This window comes from Gavialis gangeticus, unplaced genomic scaffold (assembly GCF_001723915.1).
Source record: "Gavialis gangeticus isolate Ggan-Ray unplaced genomic scaffold, GavGan_comp1, whole genome shotgun sequence".
Classification (NCBI taxonomy): Eukaryota; Metazoa; Chordata; order Crocodylia; family Gavialidae; genus Gavialis; species Gavialis gangeticus.
In genome coordinates this window covers 238,984,297-238,998,118 of record NW_017729032.1, presented here as the reverse complement: position 1 = coordinate 238,998,118, position 13,822 = coordinate 238,984,297, and the positions used below count along the sequence as shown (strand labels likewise).

Below are 13,822 nucleotides of genomic sequence, written 5' to 3'. Positions count from 1 at the left end.
GAAGTGTGCCCTGGGCAAGGAAGAGACTAAGTATCTGGGGATCGTAGTGGGGCAAGGACGGGTGAGGCCCCTCGCGGATAAAGTGGCTGCCATTAGAGACTACCTGGCTCCAACAACCAAGAAGCAGATGCGCACCTTTTTGGGGCTAGCCAGCTATTATAGGTGGTTTATCCCCAAGTTTGCTGAAATCGCCAGCCCCTTGGTGGAAACAACGAAGGGCAGGCGAGTGGGAAACATCAAGTGGAACGAAGAGCGGTGACGAGCTTTTGAAGAATTAAAAGGAGCTCTTTGCCAGGAGGTAATTCTACATACGCCCAATTTTGCCCTCCCGTTTACATTACAGACTGATGCATAGGCCTACGCCCTCGGAGCTGTCCTGTAGCAGGAGGTGGATGGACTGGAACGTCCAGTGGCGTACACTAGCAGGAAGCTCAATGCACAGGAAAGGAGGTATTCCACCATAGAGAGGGAGTGTTTGGCTACCCGATGGGGGGTGGATTATTTCAGATACTATCTCCTAGGGCGTGAGTTCAAATTAATCACAGATCATGCTCCTTTGAGATGGTTAAACTCTGCTAAGACGGATAACGCTCGCATCATGCGATGGGCCCTAGCTCTACAACCTTTCCGTTTTTGGGTGGCGTACAAACCGGGGAAGGCAAATATAGCAGCGGATTTTTTTTCAAGATGTGATGAAGGGTGTCCCAAAGAACAGGACAGGATTGTGAAGGGCCAAAGGCTCGTAAGAAGAGCGCCTAACAGCGTCTTGAGGGGCGGGATATGTGAGGGAGTGAAGAGGCGGGCCGGATAGGAGGTTTCCCGCCCCGGCGCAGCAGCGCTGAACTCACTCCCACATGCCCGAAATGCTGGGCAACCCCTTACCATCTGCAGGTGCGGGGAAGTAGGCATGGCCCGGGCGGCAAGGACCAATGTAAGAGGGACACCGGCATCTGGAAGAGGAGAGGTGGAGCCGGAAGGAAGCCAGGCGGCTGCAGCGGCGAGAGGAAGCTGCGGCGAGTGGAGCAAAACTGTCCGGAGGCGCTGTCGAACCTGGTGGGGTAAGCCGAAGCCTCCACAGGGCAGGGAAACAGGGACGACGGGTCCCAGCGAAGACCCGGGCTGTGCAGCACGGCTAAGAACGGCGGGACCCGGCAGGAGCCGGGAGCCGTATAGTTTGGAATAGAGGGGCACTCTCTACAGGAGAAGAGGCTGCCCAGTGTCTATAAGGACTGAAAGTTGGTAAGAAGCCAGGGAAAAGGACTAAGGAGCCCTGAGAGGGTCCTAGGAAGGAGTGCTCTAGCACCCAACAGCCGGGTAGTAACAATAGGGCACTGAGGACAGGCTAGCCCAGTGCCCAAATAACCCGGACTGGAAAATCATTAATGGCATGAAACAGAGATCGCAGAGTAAAAAGGGAGCTACCTACTGACGGGTCCGTCGACTGAAGACGACGACAGATCTGGTGGTACGGGCGAGGGTGTAGGGGTGGCGGAACCCTCTCTGACTAGGGACCCCAAGAGTCCTGGAGTCTCACTTTTGGACTGGTACGCGCCGGCGTAAGATCACTGAACCAGAATAACATCAAAGTCGTGGCAGGCGTATCAACCGCGTACAGGCCGAGAGGAGGGACCCGTAGAGATTGGAAACGCTGTGGGTGAGGTGTGTGAGAAGGCGGGTGCGGCATCGGACATGCTGAGTCCGCACAGTAGTGCACCCCTGTGGCTGGAAGCCCCTCAGTTGATGGGGCTCCCAGCCACAGGGGAGCACTTGGCTACACAGGCTGCATCTACATGAGATGCTGACTGTACAGCTGTTATTGTGCAGTCATTTAGTACTTGCATAAACAAGTACTAAATGACTGTGCAGTAACTGGAGTGATTTAGCATTGTCGAATGACTTTTTTTGCGATGCTGACTATGCAGTAGCCCAAGGTTACTGTGCAGTAATGTCGTGACATGCTTTATGCCACATGCCATTTCTGTGCAAGTCACAGACTACTAAGCAGCAACATCACATGTAGACATGGCCACATTAAATTAATGTTGTGATTAGAACAAGCTAAAATGCATTACACAACTTTAATGAAATAACTTTCTAGAGTATGGTTGGTTTTATCGTGCCATTAATTAGTTGAATGTGTAGCTAGATCACAACTTAGGGCATGCTTAACTGGTAGATCATGTCTTTAGTGTAATGTGTAGAAGAGGTCTAAGTCCCAGTTTGTTCCTGAGTGCCCCACAGGGATGGAGAAGTTAACAAGGAGCAGGCGCCTAGGGCTCTGAGAATTACTGGGATAAAACTGTAGTTTTTGTGTTCCGTGAATGCCCATGCTACATGGAAATTTCACAATCCTACCTTCCTACACACTAGCCGGTGCAGCTGTCCAGATATGTAAGTGGTAGGTGGTTTGTTTCTTTAATGGAGATAAGCAGAGAGCACATTGTGACTCTGCACTAGAAAGTTATGTTGATTTCTGCCTGCTGAAGGTGGCAGAATTCCCCCAAGGAATTCTAAGGCAGCTCAACTGTGCACTCCTCACTATGAGGAACTGTTCCCTAAAGACAAAAATGAATCAACCACAGTAGCAAGTGCTTGCATACTTGAGCACAAAAGCAAGACTAAAACTGATTGCAGTTTTCTTGGAATGTAAACAAACTCTTGATAGAGTTTGTGAACAGCATTCAGTTACAATATACAGAAACTAACCAAAAAGAATGTGTTCAGCCTCAATCATCAGCCACTTGTTTCTATGGTAGGCAGTATGAAAAATACTACTGACTTCCTCCATACATTTGTCAAAATCACTTAGTTTGGCCTAATATTGGGAGAAAAATTAGTGTTTGGAAAAATTCCAATGTCTCACCTTCAGCAAGTCTGTCTGAATGCTTCTTGACCTAATCTGCATGTGGAATGCTTAGGATTCTAGCAACCTTTATGTGGAGTCCGAGTCCCATCCTCTATAAAGGGGGCCTCTATAAAGGGGGTTTGAGTACTTAAAAGGTATTCTTTTTTAATCTACAGTACAGCACATTCTTCCATCCCTAACGATGGAAGAATACCCTCAATACCTGTCATTTGATTTTAGGGGTAGAAGGCTAGAATCATCTTAGGGCTACAGAATCTTGTCCAGTGTGTATGTATTACTTCTCCTAGCATTAATGGGAATTATGGACAACTCTATGAAGAATGTATTTTTAGTTTCCTCTTTAGGAAAGAGGTTACCCTCAGGCTTGCTCTCCTTGTACTCCTCATACTTCTCCTTGATGTCAGTACAAAGATCACATGGTATAGTAGCTTAACTAGGGGTGGGTGACTGGAGCACCAACCCACTTAGAGATGACTCAAGAATGGAAGCCACTACCCTGGCAACCCAGCTGCTCCTGCCACCCCTGTCACCCAGGGTGCAGAAACTGGTTGGTACACCTCAGATAATACAGATGATATATAATAGGGCTGTGAGAAATTTCAGCACCTGTTTCATTTTGGAGGTGTTGTGGCCTGTTTTGGCACTCAAAATGCCAAATCCAAAACTAAACTTTGCTAAGGCTCTGAAACATCTCCAAAATGAAACAAAACCATTCAAAATATTTCAGAAATGTTTCAGGTGTTTCAGAACGTTTCAGAGGCATCCCTGAGGAATAGTCCAGCACAGCCCCACAGCCTTCCTTTTAAAGTGCCAGGAAGCTGGGTCCAGACGGGGGGATAGGGCCAGACAGGGCACCCATGGGAGCATCTCCTGTGGCTCCCCCCACCCAGGGAGAGGCAGACACAGCCAGAGGAGCTGTGGAAGAAGCCCCAGCCTCCCAGAACTTAAAAAAAAACCCAAAGAAAGCCCTGCACTCACTGGCTGCAGTAGTAGTGATCAGGGCATCTGAGGGCTCATGGCAGAGTCCCCCTGTGCAGCATGGGGCAGTGGTGGGCAGCGAGGATCACCACCCCCACTTGGCACCGGAGTAGCAACTGTTGCATCAAGCAGGTGCAGCACAGCTTGACAGGACACCGTGCGCTGTCCTGGAGCTGGGACCACTGGAACTGAGTGGCTGACTGCTGGAGCTGCCCCAGCTCCCAGACAACAGGGGGCACCCTACTAAGCGACACTGCACCCACACCATGGGTAAGCTGCCATGTGGGTGCCAGGCGGGGGGGGGGGGGGGGAGTGATCCCTCTACTGCCCTCTACTGGCCCATGCTGTATGCAGGGGCTCTGGCACAAGCCCTCCAAGGCCACAATCAGTGCTGCTGCAGCCACTGAGTGTGGGGCTTTTCTTTTTTTTTTTTTAAGTGCCGGTAGGCTGGGACTGGGCAGGGGATTGAGCTTTAGTAGTCACACCGTAATGTAACTGAGTGTGAGTGCCTCACCAATTACCATTACCCTTGCCATCCCATGTAAGAAGCAATCTTGTCATTATTATTGTTTTTCACCCCAAAGAACTCCCCAGATTTGTACATTCTGTCTCCAAAATATCCTCTCTTCCTACCTTTCATTGTTCTATTATCAGTCATTGCTCCTTTATTAACATTTGGAAAACCTCACCTGGCTCAGTATTCCTTACTGCTATGTCATCCCATATTAGATTTTGGATCAAAACCCTCCAAAAGCAGATACCCAGTTCTTACTACTGGTATAAACTATTTTAACCAACCTCACATTTCCTTTATGGATAAAATTTCCCACTTTGCTCATTTATACCTTAAAGGTTGTTCCCTTGATTTCTGTGAAAAGAAACATACTTTTCAATATGTATAAAAGAGTGGCAGAATCTAGACTTTAACCAGCTTACCTCATTGTTTCTAAATGGTGAACATGACATTTAAAACACTATTCATTGTACTAACTGCTGTGAAATGTCATTAACACAAGTATCTTGCATGTTATAAAGTTAAATTATGGTGCATATATTTGTTTGTGTGTTCAGAATCAGAGGTCTAGTTTATTGCTTAAGGCTATTTGAAAATACTCTCAGCTTGGTGTTGCATAAATAAAGGAGAACACAAATATAAAAGTACACTCTGCTGTCTGTCTTATTGCACAAAACGGTATAAATAAAAAAAATACCTCAAACTAATGTATATTTTATGTTATTATGTGCAGCTTTTCAATTTTTATTTGTTCCCAAATTTGAAAAAAGACCATGATTGATAGATGTGTGAAAACAATAAGCTTTTCACCAATCTTGCCTTTTAGCAATACTTTTCTAGTTTCAGACTATTTCAAATAATCAAAAATTGTAGTGAGTTACTAATGGAAGAATTTATGACTGCCATGAACTAAATGAAAGATATTAATTTCCATTCATTGCAGATTCACATTGTAATTGATGCAGCCACAATAATATAGAGACAGTGTTGCTTTTGAAAGCGTCATCACTAATCCACACCTAAAGTTATAATGGGGAAATGGGCAAATATGATTGCCTCAGATGAATCTGAGCAGTGAATATTATGAATGTGGGACAAAGGCAGAAAGAAAGACAGGCCTTTTACTATTCCAAGTAAAACCAGATTTGATGGGTATTACAACCTTTAGGTGCACTAGGCATATGCAGAATCTTTTGACAAATTGATATTAATGGCCTACATTTGCTAAGAAAACTGCACTTAGGTACTCAAAAGAGACACATTACCTTGAATAAGATTCCTCCTCTGAGCAAGGTTACTCAAACTCATAACCCTGAAGTAAAACTACATAAGAATGATATCAAGAAATTCTTTGGGAAATGTTTAATATTTTATACACACACGCGCTCTCTCTCTCTCACACACACAATCCTGAAAATATATACACATACATGTAATATGTATTATTATAGAATAATTTTCTGAAATCATATTTTAAAATGAAAATATTTCATATAAAATATTTCAACTGAAAAAGTCAGTAAGATTTTAGGCTGAAAAAAGGTGTGGTTTTTTTTTAAGTGCCATTTTTCACTCAAAATCAATTTTTACTTTGTTATTTTCAAGATGAATTTTGCATTTGAAACATGATAATTTTTTATCTTCCCTTCTGATTTGGGACAAGAGTTAAGGTTAAAATATTGGAATTCCTATCCCCAGGGAAATTTGTTTCTTGATAAACTCTATTGATGACATGAGCCTCTAAAGTTGACCTATTGGCATGGTTAAGTTCCTCATCCTTCAATTACTTAAGCACATACATAGCTTTACTCGTGTACATAGTCTCAATGGTTCAACGTGATCCGTCACATGGTCAGTGTCATATACCTCTTCAAGATTTGGCAGGATCAGAATGAAAATTACCTGCACTGTGAAAAGCTTACTAAAAGGTGCTTAGTGGAATTGGCGTGGGCTCCTATATAAAAACTATGGACTCAGTCTATGCAATTCTTCTGGATAGAAAACTCTTGGTTTACTTCATAATATGCATAGAAATGAGTTCCACTCTGATTCATCTTAAGCCATGCTACTCTTTCTAAGAGCTGCAGGAGAAAAAGTCAGTAAAGCATTCTAGAGGTTTCTAGTCAACTATTTCCAAATGGTTTATTTTAGTCAGCAAATCTTTACTATCCTGAAAAGTGAAGCTGTATTCTAGTTATTTTGATTCTCCAGTTCCTTATAGTCATTTACACCTGTGGAAAGTCAAAGCAAGAAGTGCAAGATTTCATAAATACTTTGGACCCATTTTACACAAGGTACAAATACATAGAAAAAGTTGATAACTGGGGATCCTATGTCTCCCTTTTCTTCCTCTTTCCTCATATCAAAAATAATATCATCTTTATTTACATGGCCTCAAACAGTTTCAAATATGTAAAATATACATTTTTTTTTCAGAAGCTTACATACATGTGGTTGTAAGGATACGGATATAAATGGTCTTGTACAGTACGGGGTTTGTCAAGTAGCAAATCTGCTGGAGCTCCATATCCACAGCTGAAACTGTACCAAAGGGAACAAAGTTAGATAAAGTCATACATCTAACTGCAAACAGTCTCTATATTTCATATCCAATATTCCTAATCCAGATGAGGTTGAAAGTTAGAAGCCAGGGAATCCAGATGCACAAGAGGATAAGCAAAGAAGAGGCACTAGAGTCGATGGCTCAGACAAGACAAGAGCTGGACCGAGCTACTTCACAATGTGAGGTGTTGAGCAGCCAGAGCCCGAATGAAGGGCCTGGCCTTATATACTTTGCCCAGCTGCTTTGCAGCCAGTCACCCTGATGTTTCCAGATGGTGCTGCTCTTAGGCCAGGTGGGTCAATTTGTCCTTTGTGGGTGTGTTCAGACAAGTATGCACCTGCGGTATCTGGTGCCACACACCCATCCGTGGTGTTGCATACTGCACATGCCACACAAACAAGCGCTCCCCATGCTGCTAATTTGCAGTGTGAGGGGTTTTTTGACACTGGGAGATCCTGGCACCAAAAACCCTGCACCTGAAAAAGTGGAGCGGCACATGTGGCAGCAGTGTATGCTGCCTGGAACTGGAGCCTGGCCATCTGGAGCCACAGTATGGCTGCCAGCTAAGCTCCCTGCTTCCAGATCACTACTGCTGGAGCCCCAAGAGGCCCCACAGGCAGTGACATACTGTGGGTCTCCAGAGCCCGGGGACCAATGCTTGCATTTGTGCCTCCCTCACCCCCTGCCCTTCTCATTGCAATACTTAAAGTCACGTTGCATAATACAAACTCCGAAGGACCTGGCCAGTGCCCCTCCCTGCAGGCCGGTGCCCAGGGGCCAGGACCCCCTTCCACCTCTTCTCCCCCGTCTTTCCACCATTGCCCCCAGGAGCTAATGTAAGGCTGCTGGAGTGAGCCCAGGTGCTGGCCCCAGCCTCCCCTATCCGACCTGAGGCAGCTTGCCATGTGCAAGAGCATATTGTGCCACTGCTGTTTGTCCCCAGCGAAAAGTATGTCCATGCTTATCTAGACATGCTCAGACAAAGCTTAGCATGCAGCATTTGGGATAGGCCGGGCATAGACTATACAAGTCATTCACAGAATATGAAATATGCACAATAAACTGAACTTTCACAAAGAGATGAAAGACAAAAACATAGAACAAGAGTAACAACTTGTGTGTCACCTAACTTTGCAAATTAGTTAGCCTGATAATTAACTGCCTCATCCCTGTCTTGAACCAAAGTGGCAGGGGAAGAATTCACACCTGGTTTAATGGCATCCTTCTGTCTACAGCTGATCTTCGTGAAATTCCATGGATAAAAAACCAGTGTAGTTTTAAAGTCTCCTGAGCTTCTATGCCAATAATTAGGTACACAATACTCTTCCATGTCATAAACCATCCTGGCTTAAGAGATCTTTGGTTTGACAGGAAGACAAACAAGACTAGGAAAATAAGGAAGGAAACTCAATTTTTTGGTAAGCTGCCATTAATTTACATTGTGTCTTATATGACCAACAAGAACATACAGACTTGTGCTGGTGGCAGTATCTAAATGTTGCACAAGTATCTGAAAGGGGGAAAGTACAGCATTGTGACTAGATGGATATTTTTGGTTCCTTAAATGTTCTGTTCTTGCCATCTGTATAACATTCACTGCTTGTTTAAACTTACTTACAGACAAATATATTGTTTATTGGAAAAGGGCACACTGGAGAAACTGTGTACAAGGAACTTAACAAAAATAGCTTGAAGGGCAAAAATGCACAAACATATGGAAAGAGGCCAAATAGATCGGCAATTGTGAGTGCTTTATATTTCACCTTGGTTGAGTTAATGGTCTCCCAGTAAACTGATCGAAAGTTTTCTTCCCTAATAGTATTAGGATAAAAAATCTATAATATGTGGATAAAATCTTTCATATTCCTATAAATTAAATAGCTTCTAACATTTTTTATTAAAATAATGCCACTCTCAGATAGATTGAATGTTCTGCTTTATCTAGATTAGATTCTGTTACTTACTATAACATTGTAGTTCTTTCATATTGCATAATGCAGATTTTCAAGGACAACACCATGAGAATTTGGAGGGCTGACTTTCTTTTCAGTTTCTCTGTAACCAGGCAATTAATTGTTGAATGAAAAAATGGAAAATATATTTCTCCTTGTAACATGGCATGATTCACCTACTAAGGAAGCAATTTTATAACAATGAATTATGAACTGATCACATGACCTTGAAGTGCTCTAAGGTTTATATTAAGTGGTTGACAAAAGTATTATATTTATCTCTGCACTATAGTGTAAGGGCAGGATGTAAATGTTCCACTACAGTAATCAGTAAAGTCATCAGACCTAAACAGATTTGATTTTCTCTTGGAACACATCAACTGACAAATGAGTTCAGTGGGGCTAAAAAAATCACTTGACCCACTGGCAGACTTTGAAATGTCTCTCCAGGAGAAGTAGGTAAAACCTGTTTTTCCAGTTCTTACTGTACTGAATAATCTCATTGATTTCAATTAGGTTATGAACATCACATTTGTTTTAAGAGAAAGCCTTTTATCCTGGGATTGTATAGACATATGTGTCTACTGTCCTGCTTCAAGTCCCTCTGTATTGGCTGGGTAAAATGTACTAACACTTTTTCTCAGCACATCCTTTTATGTCTGCAGTTACTGAGGTACATTTCAAGGACAAAAGGTCAGGCTGTGTCCTCTTGCTGGCCACCCGCTGGCAAAGAAATAGCCATGTAGCCTGGAAAGGCGATATGACTGAGCCAGGTCAAACCACGAGACTATCAGTTCCAGGTCAAATGATATGTTTACAGCTTGGGAATGTGTTGTGCCTACTAACATAACTAGACTCAGTGACTTCCAAGAGTCCACTTATGTAATAGGTGTTGTGTTCACCTCTGGTTTCAGATTCAGATTTTATATTTTCAATACACTTTGAGTGAGAGCACTACAAAAATATTAAGTACTTTACTGAAAAATAAAGGGTCTGAATCACTAGTTCATTAATTCATGTCTGCAGTAATATAACTCCAGAGTTACACCAGTGAAAAACTCAATCCATTTCCACTGGTATAAACCTGAAAGAATGTTACAGTGAATTGCTGTCTGACTCTGTGTACAATCACTTTGTGTATTACATGTATAGTATTTGTTTAATTGTTTTTAGGGATAAAATGAAGGGTTTTCTTTTTCTACTCCTATAATAATGAACACTGCTTGTAATTAATTTGGATATCAATTGCCTGAGTCGAACACTGTTTTTGGTAGTCTGTGGGTTAAGTTACCTACTTGAATGGATCATTATTCATAATGAAAGAAAGTAGAAACAGATGGAGACTATTTTAATATACACACATCATTACTTTAGATAAAATTGACATTTGGAGAAATTTTAGACTTCATGACTTAACTATTTTACCAGAAGATAATACTGGAGGGCAGCTGATAGGGGTTACATGAGAACTAAAGAAGTGAGTAGGTTTGCAAATGAGTTTTTAACATTAATTTTCAGAGCAAGATCAAAATGCACTTAAATAGAATACCTTTACTTACTATTCTTCAATGATTGTATGGAATTTAATATTATAGATCTATTAACTAATCACTATGCACTAATATTTCAGTGGATATATTCATAATCTTAAATATTGCACTTGCTAATAAGTATTTGCATTATGGGGCCCATTGCCCTCAACTAACTCCCCTATAAAGCAGGTAAATAGTAGTGTCCCAATTTTGCAGAAAGAAATAGAGAAGCTGAAGCTTCAGTGTTTGTCAAAAGCCATAGAGGTAACCAATGCAGCACTGAAATTAGCATTTAGAAGTTTTGGCCTTCGAGTTCTATGCCCACAGTCATCTATTATGGTTATTTTTTCTTTCATTATAGTATTCATCGTACAAATTACCCATAACATCTCATGGACTTTGAGAATGATTCCATCTGTGGAAAGCTGTGACAAAAGTCAATGGACACTGCATCATAACAAAAGTAACAGCAGTAGGGGAAACAAGTAGACTTTATGAAAGACAAAAAGGGCACCAAATGAGTTGCTTAGAACAGGTTTAGATGGAGTAAATCAAGAGTCATTTTGTGGAATGTGTATGTCACTCGTGCTACACCTCCTTCTAGGGAGTGTGTTAAGGAATGAAAAGAGTAAGTATAATAATAGCCATCTAGTGTTACTTAGAGCAGCCCATAGGCTGCTGTAGTTGCTATTGAGAGCTCTTTTGGCCTTCAGGGGCCCTAGGATTGGGAGAATAGAAATGTGGATTAGACCCACGTCCTTCATGAAGTGCACCAAGTACAAATGCTAACTCTGGGTGCAGATAATAGAGAAGATGTGGATAATAAATCATACAACAATGGGATTTTTTGGTATTATTCCATATCCAGGGTTACTGGCAATGTCTAAAATCTGGTAGTCATAGAATAACTAGAAGACATGTCCAAAAACATATAAATAAATACAGATACCATATGAAAGAAAAGTATTTCTAATATGAAAGTTATGGTAGAGCAGTAATGTTTCTTCAGGGATTCTCTGTATCCTAATTTTGTAAGGTACTTATTACTCCCACAAAGTTTTGAACTTCTGCAAGTGAAGTTACTGGCAAGAGAATGATCAGTATTGTACAGGATCAAACTACAAAGGACAAAGCAGTCAGACTATGGATAAAAGATTACATGTCTTTAGAAACATAACAAAGAAAACTTGATCAGAGCAGATAACAAAACAATCACTAGTGAAGAAAAGATTTCACGCCTGTGGACTGAATGTAGAAGTCCTGGGTGCTGAATTGTGAGGGGGATGCAAAACTAATATCTGCTGCCTCAGCCATGCAATCAAGTTAGTGTCATGGAGGCAGCTGGAAGTCACCACTGTCCCTATTTGTCCTGCTTCCCTGCATGCCCCGTTGCTCTGGGGCAGTGTGTTGAATGAGTGATTAACTTATGGAATTCTTTAAATAGCCAAATATATATATCTCAAGAAGCACAAAAAATCTGAATCGCAAGGATGAGGAATATGATAGCTTGTGTTTTATACTGATATGGATATAGCAGAGGTTGGTTTGCCTTTGTCTGGAAGGAAAATTGTTGCAACTTAATGACAGGGTCACCTATTGCTTTTTAAAAATTGATATTTTTTTCCACTCCAATCAAAGAAAAAACTCCCATAAGATGTAAATTAATTCTGACTATTCAAAATGATTTTAGATGGTGTTTTTCATTGTGGATGCTAAAGAGGAAGTTTTCAAAAATTCAGTAGGTGACTGAGAAAGGGTCAGTCAATCATGAAAAAGATTTCAAGGCAGCTGCATCAATTTACAGTAGGTGAGGCTTTGGCTCATGGTCTTCTTAAAGATATAGTTATAATATGCAAATTAATATTTTCAAAGACGGGCAGGAAAATAGTGTATGCTAGGTGCATACATCACATCAGCAAATAATGGTATTTGAAAATGTATTTCCTATGCAATACTTTGACAATCTACCTGGGAAGAAGTAACAGATGACAAAGGCAATTTAATGCAGGAAAATGAAGAATTATGATAACTTTGAGTCTTTATCACATGTCTTTACGCATCATGCCACATGAGGAATGAGAAGGGGAAAAAAGAACCTGAAAATAGGGTGTATGGCATTGTGTGGATGAGTTCATAACTTGTCTTCAATGCATGATCATTAAAAAAAGGCAAAAAAGCAACTATCTTGACTCATCAAGAGAACTTTTACAAGACTTTAATAGACAACTCTAGGCCTGAAATAATATATGACAGATTAAAAAGAGTAAGACAGTGGTAAAAGCAACATAAATTGAGAAACTTATTGTTTCCACATGAAATGTAGGACTCTGAGTCAACCACATGAAACATTAGGAATGCATATAGCATAAACATATTCACAGAGAAGAGATTTTTAATCAATTTCACTAGAACAGTGAAAAGTCTTGAATTAGTCATATTCGCTGTATGAGAAGCCTATACATGGAACCGTGGTTAAAGCTGATGGGCCAGATCTTCAATAAGTATAAATCATCATAGCTTCACTGACTTCAGTGGATTTATTTCAGAAGAGGATTTTACCAGTATAGAAAACCATATACTTGATCTCACAGTCAGAATACTATGTATACCCCTCAGTGTGCTTTAGAAATCCTTTAAATAAGTAAAAGCACAATCAAACTTGAAGACAATAACTTTTATCTATGGGGTTGCTTCTGGTCATAAATGTCTACTCTTGTTCTGCAACCTGAAGAGTTAAACAAGAGCCTTGATTAAGGTGACTTAAAAGAGAGTGGTTGATATCCGCTTGCACATTTAATTTGTTTATAAGACATGACCAAAAACTGAAACTGAACAAGAAACTATACCTTTTACATTGAAACGAATCTCTCTTCCTGCTCTCACAGAATGAAACACACAAAGTATAGAAGGAGGATTTACTTATTATTAGTTGTTGTGACTCTCTCTTCTATTATTAGGCAGAAGGCAGTGCAGGGTTGCACCTCCAAAACTAACTTATTCAGAGAAATATAGCTTTCTTAGGCTACAGCCTACTTCATCATATCCTGCCAATGGACTTGTAGAGCACAGGTGCACTAAATAGAAAGGAAAGATATATAAATATAAAGAAGTCAGGGCAGAATGGCACCTAATAGACTAACTCAGTCAGAGATCATGAACTTTTAAAGACAATAGCCTACTTCATCAGATGCTATGAAATGGACTGTGGTCTATAAAGTGCCATCCTGCCTTTGCCTTCTGCTTAACTTCAGATTAACACTCTCTTTAAATACAAAGGACAGGGAAAGGAGGAGGAAAGGAAAGGGGGATGTGGCACTGCTGAGAGACATGAAGATGGGCTGAAGAGATTAAAAAGGGATAAACAAAGCAGTTACAACACCAAGGGACACAGGGCTCATAAAAGCTATCTCATTAATG

The 13,822-nt window shown here is 41.2% G+C and overlaps 1 long non-coding RNA gene across 1 annotated transcript in view; it reads left to right on the top strand.

The window, feature by feature from the left end:
- LOC109302580 overlaps positions 1-13,372 on the top strand; it is a 19,870-nt gene extending 6,498 nt beyond the window's left edge. The window contains exons 2-3 of the long non-coding RNA XR_002098851.1: positions 11,387-11,391; positions 13,363-13,372. This is a non-coding gene — a long non-coding RNA (uncharacterized LOC109302580). The remainder of the gene's footprint in view (positions 1-11,386; positions 11,392-13,362) is intronic.
- Positions 13,373-13,822: the final 450 nt, after the last annotated feature.